The 12,233-nt window shown below is 44.2% G+C and overlaps 1 protein-coding gene across 1 annotated transcript in view; it reads right to left on the bottom strand.

Moving 5' to 3' along the window:
• The window catches only part of cfap77 (cilia and flagella associated protein 77), a 193,159-nt gene that overhangs the window by 101,735 nt on the left and 79,191 nt on the right, over window positions 1-12,233 (bottom strand). The gene's annotated exons all lie outside the window — the stretch shown is intronic.

Raw genomic sequence — 12,233 nt, 5'->3', positions numbered from 1 at the left:
CTCTAATCTAATCTAATTAGAAGGAACCAAAAGCTTGGTCAGAAGAGATGGGTTTGAAGGAAAATCTTAAAGGAGGCGGGGTAGGTGGAAAACTGGAGGAGTTAGGAAGGGAATTAGAGAATGCCACTTAGGCAGTTGAAGGCTTGGCCACCAATAGTGAGGCAAGGGGAGGGTGGGATGCACAGGAGGCAAGAGTCAAAGGTATGGAGCGTTTATAAGGGGGGGGTTGTTTGTAGGGCTGGAGGAGGTTACAGATATTAGAAGAAGCGAGGGCATGAAGGGATTTAAACTTGAGGGTGTATATTGTAAATTCATGATGAAGAAAATATGGGGTAAGAAGCTGAAAGAAATTGCATTTCATTAAAGACTTGATGTTGGACAAGCACTCTGACAACACAACATCTATGGAGTGGGTAAAGAAAGATGTCAAATAGGTAGAGTTCATTATCAATAGTGTACATGTGAAAGCCTAATTCATGTCTGTGGATGATGTTGCCAATGGCAGAAAGCAGGTAAGGAGGAAGAGGGGGCCCAGGATAAATCAGGTAAAATGGAAAAAAATGTGTGGGGACCAGAAGAAAAGCCATTACTGGAGATAATTTGGCTACTATTGAATATGTATAAGCAGAACCATTTAATACCACTGAGCTAGACAATAATGGAGAAGCATGTTGGAATATTGTGTAGCCAAGCATGTCAAAAGCTGCAGCGGAGTTGAGGATAACAAGGAAGGATCATGCACCATGGTCGCAAACACAGAGGAAGTCATTAGTTGCTTTGGTCAGGGCCATTTCAGTGCTGTGGGAGGAAGGATAATCTTACAGAGACAAATGGAGTATTGCAGGAAAAATCAGCACAGATTTGGGATGCAACAACACATTCAGGGAGTTTGGAGGGGAATGCAAGATTGAAAATGGAGTAGTTTACAAAGAGTCAACTGTGGATTTCTCGAGGAAGGGATAATGATTTTGAAAGCGGGGGGGGGGGGGGGAATAGTGTCTGAGGAGAAGGAACATAGGGTATGAAGGAAAGTTGGGCAGATGAAACTGATCAGCAGTTTTGTCCAGGGAACAGGAAGTAGGTTTCATCGGTGACAAGGCATGAGGGGCGAGAGATGCAGGTTGAGGGCTACAGCTGGGCAGATTTGACTTGGTAAACAAAGGAAAGCAGCAGGAGCAGCAATCTTAGTGACAAAGAAGTCCATAAGCAACTTGCACTTGTTGGTGGTGTGGGTGGTGTCATGATCCTGTTGGGTTTTTTTTTCGGGATATATGTGGTGTGTCTTTAAGACAGCAAAGGATCAGTTCTGCTTTAAGGCAGCAAACTTCAGGAGTTACCAACTGAAGGTGCAGCTTGGTTGCCCTGGATACAACCATTCAGAAACCTAGGACAGGATATACAATGTTGCGATTGACTCTTGAAAACTGGCTTTTGCAGAGAGAGTTGAGAGACACAGACATAGCTGGGTCAGCATGAACTGAAGAAGAGATCTGTGTCAATTTAAACTGAAGGAAGTGAATTTAGACTGATTATTTTTACCCCTCAAAATTCAAAAGTTAAGTCAGATTGATTCTTTTGAAAGTGATTGCGAATTGTTGATCTGCTGTAGTCATAGCTGGAAAGAAGAGTTTGAAGCTTCAAATACTGACCTGAATTACTGAATGGCCTATCGATGAAGAACTGTTTTCCTTTCCTCATCGGACCCTGGAAGATTACGAGTGGACTTTGAATCAGAGGACTGTTCATCAGGAAGCGTAAATCTACAAGGACGTTATTGTTATTTCTATTTTTAGATATTGGTTTATCTTAGTGTTTAAGGTATTTAAATTTTTTCTAATAAACAGTTAATTTGTTAATATCTAAAGATACCTGGTTTGTTTCACCTCATTCGGGGGTTACTAGATTATTCACTTCGGCTGTGGCTTTCTTTACTTTAGGAAAACTTAAAGAGATATGTTATGCGATCTGTGGAGTGATGGGACTGAATTGACAGTGCGTTGCTCCCACCACAATCAGAATCTTATATTTTGATTGGGGGCTTTGTCTTGAGCGGTCGTACCATAACAGTGGAGAGGGCAGGGAAGAGGGCAGAGGCAATTGGTGGTTAAGAAAGAAACCAGGATAACCCTGGTGTAGTTTGGCACAGTGAGCCCAGACGGCTTTGATGTAGTCCAACTAGATTTCGTGATGGTTGGTTAAACCTGTTGTGCATCAGTACATTTACGTCTGTGCCCTTTGCTTTGGAAATCCTGATGCATTGGATACAGATCTCAATATTCAATCATGAAAGGTCTCCTTTCAAGTCCTGAATTTTTCCCAGAAAAGTGGTTTGCTATATATCTATAAGGCTTTTGGATATCTCTTGTAATTTTGTTATACAGTAAGGCATTTTTAATATCTCTTGCATTTTTGTTCATAAGTAAATTGTAACCAGTTGTTGGTTGGACCAGTGTGTGGAGCTCACTGGGTGGTAAGAACATGGAGGCGGAGGACATCGGGACGAAGGGAGAAGAATTCTGACTGAAGACATCATCGCTGGGGTTCATATTGGACTTTTTAAAATTAAAGACAATGTAACTGGACAAGGACCCACACACACAGACAAGTCATGCCACTAATGTGGTAATCCCAGGCTACTGCAACATCAGACAGTCTGTCTACAATGGCTGCTTGGAATATGTGTGAATGTTTCCTTCTTGCCTTATCAAAATATCATATCCATTGCTGGTATGCACCTAAGACACCACCCCCCCCCCCCCCCCCCTTGCTGAGGGTGGGATATGACTACATGCAGATGGTCCTGCATAGCCATGGTGGGATTGATAAGGTACTGAAACCCAATTGGATGATCCAATTCAAGATATTACCTTATATCTCGAGGGACCAGGGTCAGAAAGGGGTATAGCGCCACAGCTCACTAGAACATTGTTGCTGCAGTCGGGAACTGTGACTTGGTCAGTCACCGGAAGTCGTATGGAAGAATTCGTTCAGCGGATCTGACCACTCGGGAACAAGCTCCTGTACGCGGGTCTACTAAGCAACTGGTGTAAGTATATACTGTTGCTTGGTGGATTAATAAAGGTGTTCCACATAAAGTAGAAATTGTATCCAAAGTTTGTTTCGTGCAATTGATACTCAATATGGGGGTAGGACCTTAAAGGGAAGTGAGACCCTCTATTTAAGAGCCTTACAAATCAGTACGGCCACTATTTGCAATGTGCTTATATTTACATTTCATAGAGTCATTACATCACAGAAGGAGGCCAATCAGCTCATCGAGTCCATACCAGCTCTCTGTAGAGCAATCCGGTCAGTCCCATTCCCCCGATCTATCCCTGTGGCCCTGCAAGTTTATTTTCCTTAACTGCCTAGTCAATTTCCTTTTGAAATTATTGATCGTCTCCACTTCCACCACCCTTGTAGGCAACAAGTTCCAGGACATCACCACTTGCTGCATAAAAAGGTTCTTCCTCACATCTTCTCTGTATCTCTTGCCCACAGCCTTAACTCTGTGTCCCCTTGTCTTTGTATCATCAGCTAATGGGAACAGCTTTTCTTTGACTACCTTATCTAAACCTGTCATAAAATAGTATACTTCTATCAGAAATCTCCCCTCAACATTCTTTGCTCCAAGAAGAACAACCCCAGCTTCTCCAACATCATGCTGATCATCTTGATGCAGAGCTTGATGCAGGCATAGGGAAAGCAGCTACCACCTTTGGCCGACTTGCAAAACGCACATGAAATAACACCAAGCTGACCGTTAGAAGCAAGCTGATGGTTTATAAGGCCTGTGTTCCCAGCACCTTGCTGTATGACTGTGAAACATGGGCGACTTACAGCTACCAGGAAAAGAAGCTCAATAATTTCCATCTTCGATATCTGCGGTGCATTATGGGTATATCCTGGCAGAGCAAAATCACTAATACGGCAGTCGCCTCAAAGGCAGAGCTCCCAAGTGTGTTGGCACAAATCCAAACAGAGGCGGCTTCGGTGGATTGGACACATCCGCAAGATGGAAGACAGTTGCATACCCATACATCTTCTGTATGGTGAGGTAGCCAGGGCCATACAACCAGTGGAGCGCCCAAAGCTCCACTTCAAGGATGCTTGCAAGCATGTCGTGAAGACCTTAAATGTCAACTATCGCTCCTGGGAGTCACTAGCTGTCAAAAGAGGGAAATGGCGACACATCCTGTGGACTGTGCACTATCACGACAACCAGTGGCTAAGCAGCTTGGCAACAGGCGCCAACGCCGAAAACCACTCACTGCATCACTTGGCAGCTTCACATCTGGTATTTGTAGCAGAACCTGCCTCTCAAGGATTGCCTTCACAGGCATCAGCAAAGGTGCACCAAGAGAAGACACCCCACCTAAATGGATTTTTTGCTGTGTGTACATCATCTTTCATAGATGGAAGGATGCCAACTACATTAAGCTGTCATAAAGTTAAAAATTTTCATTGATTTATTTGGGGATTTCCAGTAATGCAGATTTTAGAACTTGTGTTGCAACAAATTGTTCCTTGACCCAGAAGATTTCTAACATGGTGTGACCCTGCGTCAATCAAACCCATGATTTACTAGATCAAGTTTACGATCTATATCTTTGACCAAAGTTTGGTCACCCCTCCTAATATCTCCTTCATTGGTTTTGCCTCCATTTTTGTCTGATTATACGTCTGTGAATGCTTTGTGATATTTATCTACATTAAAATGGTATATAATTGCAAGTTTTTGATGCTGTACATCTGTTATGTGTTACGCTCGGAAGGAGCAGTGATGAAATAAACAATAAACTGGAGGAATTATGAAATAAAAGGCAACTGTTGAACTGAACCACAAGAAAATGGGCACATTTATACCATGACAAAATGGAGTAGAGGCCAGGTAACCCCCTTCTGTATTGTCAGTAAACACATCTGTCTGTTAAGGATGAAACTCGTTAACCTCATCTGAATTAGCTCTGGGAAGAACCCATTGAAATTGAAAGGAGCCCATTACATATTGATGACTCCTATCTACAGGAATGAACTCACAAAGATTATGTAGACAGACTGACTCCACAGCCCAAATCAAGATGAATAGGTGTAAAGTAGTACCATTGTAATAGAATGGCCCCCATCCAGACGTCAACAGATAGCAATGATTTCCATATCCTAGACCATTGTGTGGTCACACCAGGGGAGATGGACCATTGTCACCTGACAGAGACTCAAATGTGATGTACTTTTACCTTAAAAGGTAGCCCTCTAGAGAGAGAGGGGAGATCAACAAAATACCACAGAAAGCCAGTTTCAGCCAGAGGCTGAGAGATATAGTCCAGCTAAGCAAAAGAACCCTGCTGAATAACAACTTGAACAACCACTGCAGCAAAGAAACTGCAAGTGACTTTGAGACTTTCCATTTGCGAAAGTAAACCAGATTCACACCACTAACTTTAAACTGAGTTTTAACCATAGAAGACTACAATACTTCAACTCCAAGACAAGGAACATTCAGGCCTGCAACACTTATAAAATTTCCCCCCGAAAGAAATTCTGAAGGTTCTTTAAACAACAGACTCTTGTACAGTAATTGGGACTTGCATTAATATGCATCCTACCCTTTCTCTGTCTATCTATCTATCCTTGTATATGCATATGTGTGTGAATGCGTGTGTGGGTGAGGTTGTTTGTTTATTTTACTCTAAAAACACTCAGGGACTAACACATAATTTTTAACAAAACACTATCTGCGGTCAGTCGGGAGGTGAAAAGTCGGAGCCACCCACACCACTTACCACCTGTCCGTAATAAACGGGAAATGGGAAAAAAGAGATGGAGAGGACAAATAGCTTGAAAAATGGTAAAAATGCAAAGATTTATCTATTGTAAAGTGGTAAATAGTGAGGTTATGTTCATATTAAACAAATAGATTATTATTGCTTAGGGCTGTTCAGGTGCATTCTTGATTTAAATGAGGTACCAATTAAATGTCTGCTTCCATTATTTATGAAGCTAATGCTAGGGCAATTCACAACTAGACTATTTACCCCCATTTACACTGCTCCTTAGAAGTGAAACTGTTTCCCATAGTTGGGCTTTTTATTCCTTCGTTGAGCTATTCCTTCTGACACTAAAGATTGCAAAGGGGCAACTTTTGAGAGGGTTAGATGCGTGTGTCTTATAAATAAATATCTTGGTATCGACCATTACATTTTGAGGCAGATTACAATTAGGATACACATCTCATGAATGGCAATGAAACCGATGACTATACTTTGATTTTCAAATTCTATTTTTGAAGGTAATTCATGAGGAGCATTCCAAGTGGGATGGTCCAATGTCAAGCTGTAACTGAAACTTCAGTTTTCTCAATTGTCTCAGTTGTGTTGAAACCAAATACCAAAATCTGATTTGCAGCAGCTGAATCAACAATCTGGAATAACCCAAGAGCTCATTTTTGGATTAAAAAAAACTCTTTTAAGAAATCATATGCACTTAAATTTGGTAATATTGCAATGCTCGTAGGTTGAACTCACTGATATCAAAAAATTAATCCTACTAATTCATGAAATCAGTTGGAATCAGCTTGCTGAAAAAAAATCAATAAGCATTGAATCTTTTTGGGTCAGAAAATCTGAAATTGCATGGTTTAGAAAGATCGGATGTCCACCAAAGCTACTAAGTATCATCACCTCATTCCATGACAATATGAAAGGCACAATTCAACATAGTGGCGCCTCATCAGACCCCTTTCCTATCCTGAGTAGCATGAATCAGGGCTGTGTTCTCGCACCTACACTGTTTGGGATCTTCTTCTCCCTGCTGCTCTCACCTGCGTTCAAGTCTTCAGAAGAAGGAATTTTCCTCCACACAAGATCAGATGGCAGGTTGTTCAACCTTGCCCGTCTAAGAGCGAAAACCAAAGTATGGAAAGTCCTCATCAGGGAACTCCTCTTTGCTGACGTTAGCAAACACCACAAGCTCACATTTCTTTTCATCCTTTACATTTAACCACTCTGTTTGCTTTGTTTACTGCTGTTCCAAGGTGATTTACGTTAAGTGTTGAATCTACTATCACTGTGGATCCCTTTCTTTTCTACCTTTAGCTAACTCCACACCATCCATAATATACATATGGCCCACACTTTTCTTATAAATGTGTAGTACTTTGCATTTCTCAAAATTCATTCTTGGTATGTTGGCATTGCCTGCAATGCCTGTATTTATTCTGTAGCCCTAGTAGCACAGAGAAGGTGGTGGTCGGCCGCCTTCCTGAACCACGACAGTTGTGTGGTGAAGGAGTGCCAGGATTTAGACCCAGCAACAATGAAGGAATGGCGACATATGTCCAAGTCAGAATGTCATGTGATTTGGAGTGATGCAGTACAGCCACTGTACTCTGGTGATGGCTGGATGTGTAGGGTAGTGGATGAAGTGCTGAAGAAGTGGACTGCTTTATTTTGAATGGTGTTGAGCTTCTTCAGTGTTGCTGCAGCTGCACCTATCCAGGCAAGTAGAGAGTACTTTATCACAATCCAGACTTCTAGGTGGCTTTGAGGAGTTAGGAGTTGAGCCACTCACTGTAGAATACTCAGTCTCTGACCGATCCTTGTAGTCATGATATTTATGTTTTGATCCAGTTGAGTTTCTGGTCAATAGTGATCCCTAAGATGTTGATGGAGGGGTACTTGGTGATTGCAATGCCATTGAATGCCAAGGGGAGGTTCTTCTGTAGCACCTGGCTGTCCCCCATTACTGCATCTAGTTATTCCTTAAATGTATCCAGAGTTTTCCCCAACACCAATCTGCTAGTCCATTTCAAGTGTTGATCAGCCTTTGCATGAAGATTTTCCAGATGTCAGTCATAATGTTACCTTTAATAGTTTGAAGCTATGACCCCTTGTCCAACTCCCAAGGGGATTAGAAGAGATGGCATTGCACTGTTGATTAAGGAGTCAATTACTGCAGTAAGGAGGGATGATATCTTAGAAGGTTCCTCTTAGAAGAGGCGGCACAGTGGCGCAGTGGTTAACACCGCAGCCTCACAGCTTCAGGGACATGGGTTCAATTCTGGGTACTGCCTGTGCGGAGTTTGCAAGTTCTCCCTGTGACTGCGTGGGTTTTCGCCAGGTGCTCCAGTTTCCTCCCACCGCCAAAGACTTGCAGGTGATGGGTAAATTGGCCATTGTAAATTGCCCCTAGTGTAGGTAGGTGGTAAGGAATATGGGATTACCGTAGGGTTAGTATAAATGGGTGGTTCTTGGTCGGCACAGACTCAGTGGGCCGAAGGGCCTGTTTCAGTGCTGTATTTCTAAATAAAATAAAATAATGTACCATACCATTTACTATCTTATATACCGCCATAACATCACCTCTCAGATGCTTCCTTCCCAAGCTGAAAATCTCCAATCTTTCCAAATATCCTAGTCCCCTGACACTAGAGATCAGTCTCCTGACTCTTCTCTGCACTGTCTCCACCACTTGAATGTCTTCCTTGTGTTTTGGCTACCAGAACTGGATGCAGTACTCAGTATAAGCAAAGCTCTGTACACTTGTCCACTGACCTGTATTTAGTTATTTTGAATAATGCGGTTTAACATTCTATTGGCTTTGTTGATTGCTGCTTTGCATTGATTGGACATATTTAGCATAGCGTCTACTAAGAATCATGGATTGTTTTCTACTTCATCCTTGGTTATTTCTAAACTATTCATGGAGTATGTTTGATGCTTACTTTTCCATCACATGTGCAGTATTTTGCACTCATTTACATTAAAGATTTAACCTGCCATTTATCTGTCCACATACTTATTTTGTTCAACTCTGTGTGCAATTGTTGAGCTGCTTCCCCAAATTACACTGCCCCTACCAATTTGGTATCAGCAAATTTGACCACGTTGCAGGAGTTAGAGTCTAGGTCACGTGTGAAACAGTAATAGTCTCAACACTGAGCCTGGGGCACCCTACTTAGTACCTGTCTTCATCCTCACCTAACTCCTTAAAAAAGGATTTATTGCTTGCTCATCCATTCCCAGGGTCGAATCTGAATCCACCACTTTGAGTTTGATTAATAGCCTTCTATGAGGGACTTTGCCAAATACCTTTCGAAAACTAGGTATTCTACATTGTAGGACTTCCCACAGTCCATCTGGGACGTTACTTTCTCAAATAAATTGAGGGGTTTGGTTAGGCATGGTCTTTTCCTTCTGAATCCAAGTTGGTTACTATTGACTAAGTTATTATTTACTAAGCACCTACACTGTTTGGGATCTTCTTCTCACAGCGGCTCTCACATGCGTTCAAGTCTTCAGAAGAAGGAATTTTCCTCCACGCTAGATCAGATGGCAGGTTGTTCAACCTTGCCCGTCTTAGAGTGAAGGCCAAAGTACGGAAGGTCCTCATCAGGGAACTCCTCTTTGCTGACGATGCTGCATTAACATCCCACACAGAGGTGTCTGCAGAGACTCATCGACAGGATTGCAGCTGCCTGCAATGAATTTGGCTTAAATATCAGCCTCAAGAAAACGAACATCATGGGACAGGACGTCAGAAATGCTCCATCCATCAATATCGGCGACCTCGCTCTGGAAGTGGTTCAAGAGTTCACCTACCTAGGCTCAACTATCACTAGTAACCTGTCTCTTGATGCAGAAATCAACAAGCGCATGGGAAAGGCTTCCACTGCTATGTCCAGACTGGCCAAGAGAGTGTGGGAAAATGACGCACTGACATGGAACACAAAAGTCCGAGTGTATCAAGCCTGTGTCCTCCGTACTTTGCTCTAAGGTAGCGAGGCCTGGACAACGTATGTCAGCCAAGAGCGACGTCTCAATTTATTCCATCTTCGCTGCCTCTGGAGAATCCTTGGCATCAGGTGGCAGGACCGTATCTCCAACATAGAAGTCCTCGAGGCAGCCAGCATATACACCCCACTGAGACAGCGGCGCTTGAGATGGCTTGGCCATGTGAGCCGCATGGAAGATGGCAGGATCCCCAAGGACACATTGTACAGCGAGCTTGTCACTGGTATCAGACCCACCGGCTATTCATATCTCTGCTTTAAAGACGTCTGCAAAAGCGACATGAAGTCCTGTGACATTGATCACAAGTCGTGGGAGTCAGCTGCCACTGATCGCCAGAGCTGGCGGACAGCCATAAAGGTGGGGCTAAAGTGTGGCGAGTCGAAGAGGCTTAGCAGTTGGCAGGAAAAAAGACAGAAGCGCAAGGCGAGAGCCAACTGTGAAACAGCCCCGGCAACCAATTCTATCTGCCGCGCCTGTGGAAGGGTCTGTCACTCTAGAATTGGACTTTATAGCCAATCCAGGTGCTGCTTCACAAACCACTGACCACCTCCAGGCAATTACCCACTGTCTCTCGAGACAAGGAGGCCAAAGAAGAGAAGAAGAAGTTCTTTCTTTTGGGCCTCCTTATCTCGAGAGACAATGGATACGCGCCTGGAGGTGGTCAGTGGTTTGTGAAGCAGCGCCTGGAGTGGCTATAAAGGCCAATTCTGGAGTGACAGGCTCTTCCACAGGTGCTGCAGAGAAATTTGTTTGTCGGGGCTGTTGCACAGTTGGCTCTCCCCTTGCGCCTCTGTCTTTTTTCCTGCCAACTACTAAGTCTCTTCGACTCGCCACAATTTAGCCCTGTCATTATGGCTGCCCGCCAGCTCTGGCGAATGCTGGCAACTGACTCCCACGACTTGTGATCAATGTCACACGATTTCATGTCGCGTTTGCAGACGTCTTTATAGCGGAGACATGGACGGCTGGTGGGTCTGATACCAGTGGCGAGCTCGCTGTACAATGTGTCTTTGGGGATCCTGCCATCTTCCATGCGGCTCACATGGCCAAGCCATCTCAAGCGCCGCTGACTCAGTAGTGTGTATAAGCTGGGGTTGTTGGCCGCTTCAAGGACTTCTGTGTTGGAGATACGGTCCTGCCACCTGATGCCAAGGATTCTCCGAAGGCAGCGAAGATGGAATGAATTGAGACGTCGCTCTTGGCTGGCATACGTTGTCCAGGCCTCGCTGCCGTAGAGCAAGGTACTGAGGACACAGGCCTGATACACTCGGACTTTTGTGTTCCGTGTCAGTGCGCCATTTTCCCACACTCTCTTGGCCAGTCTGGACATAGCAGTGGAAGCCTTACCCATGCGCTTGTTGATTTCTGCATCTAGAGACAGGTTACTGGTGATAGTTGAGCCTAGGTAGGTGAACTCTTGAACCACTTCCAGAGCGTGGTCACCAATATTGATGGATGGAGCATTTCTGACGTCCTGCCCCATGATGTTCGTTTTCTTGAGGCTGATGGTTAGGCCAAATTCATTGCAGGCAGCCGCAAACCTGTCGATGAGACTCTGCAGGCACTCTTCAGCGTGAGATGTTAAAGCAGCATCGTTAGCAAAGAGGAGTTCTCTGATGAGGACTTTCCGTACTTTGGACTTCGCTCTTAGACGGGCAAGGTTGAACAACCTGCCCCCTGATCTTGTGTGGAGGAAAATTCCTTCTTCAGAGGATTTGAACGCATGTGAAAGCAGCAGGGAGAAGAAAATCCCAAAAAGTGTGGGTGCGAGAACACAGCCCTGTTTCACACCACTCAGGATAGGAAAGGGCTCTGATGAGGAGTCACCATGTTGAATTGTGCCTTTCATATTGTCATGGAATGAGGTGATGATACTTAGTAGCTTTGGTGGACATTCGATCTTTTCTAGTAGTCTGAAGAGACCACGTCTGCTGACAAGGTCAAAGGCTTTGGTGAGATCAATGAAAGCAATGTAGAGGGGCATCTGTTGTTCACGGCATTTCTCCTGTATCTGACGAAGGGAGAACAGCATGTCAATGGTCGATCTCTCTGCACGAAAGCCACACTGTGCCTCAGGGTAGACGCGCTCGGCCAGCTTCTGGAGCCTGTTCAAAGCGACTCGAGCAAAGACTTTCCCCACTATGCTGAGCAGGGAGATTCCACGGTAGTTGTTGCAGTCACCGCGGTCACCTTTGTTTTTATAGAGGGTGATGATGTTGGCATCGCGCATGTCCTGGGGTACTGCTCCCTCGTCCCAGCACAGGCATAGCAGTTCATGTAGTGCTGAGAGTATAGCAGGCTTGGCACTCTTGATTATTTCAGGGGTAATGCTGTCCTTCCCAGGGGCTTTTCCACTGGCTAGAGAATCAATGGCATCACTGAGTTCCGATTTGGTTGGCTGTATGTCCAGCTCATCCATGACTGGTAGAGGCTGGGCTGCAT

The sequence above is a fragment of the Heterodontus francisci genome, chromosome 32 (genome assembly GCF_036365525.1).
Source record: "Heterodontus francisci isolate sHetFra1 chromosome 32, sHetFra1.hap1, whole genome shotgun sequence".
In the NCBI taxonomy this organism is placed as follows: Eukaryota; Metazoa; Chordata; class Chondrichthyes; order Heterodontiformes; family Heterodontidae; genus Heterodontus; species Heterodontus francisci.
This window is presented reverse-complemented; position numbering and strand designations above follow the sequence as displayed.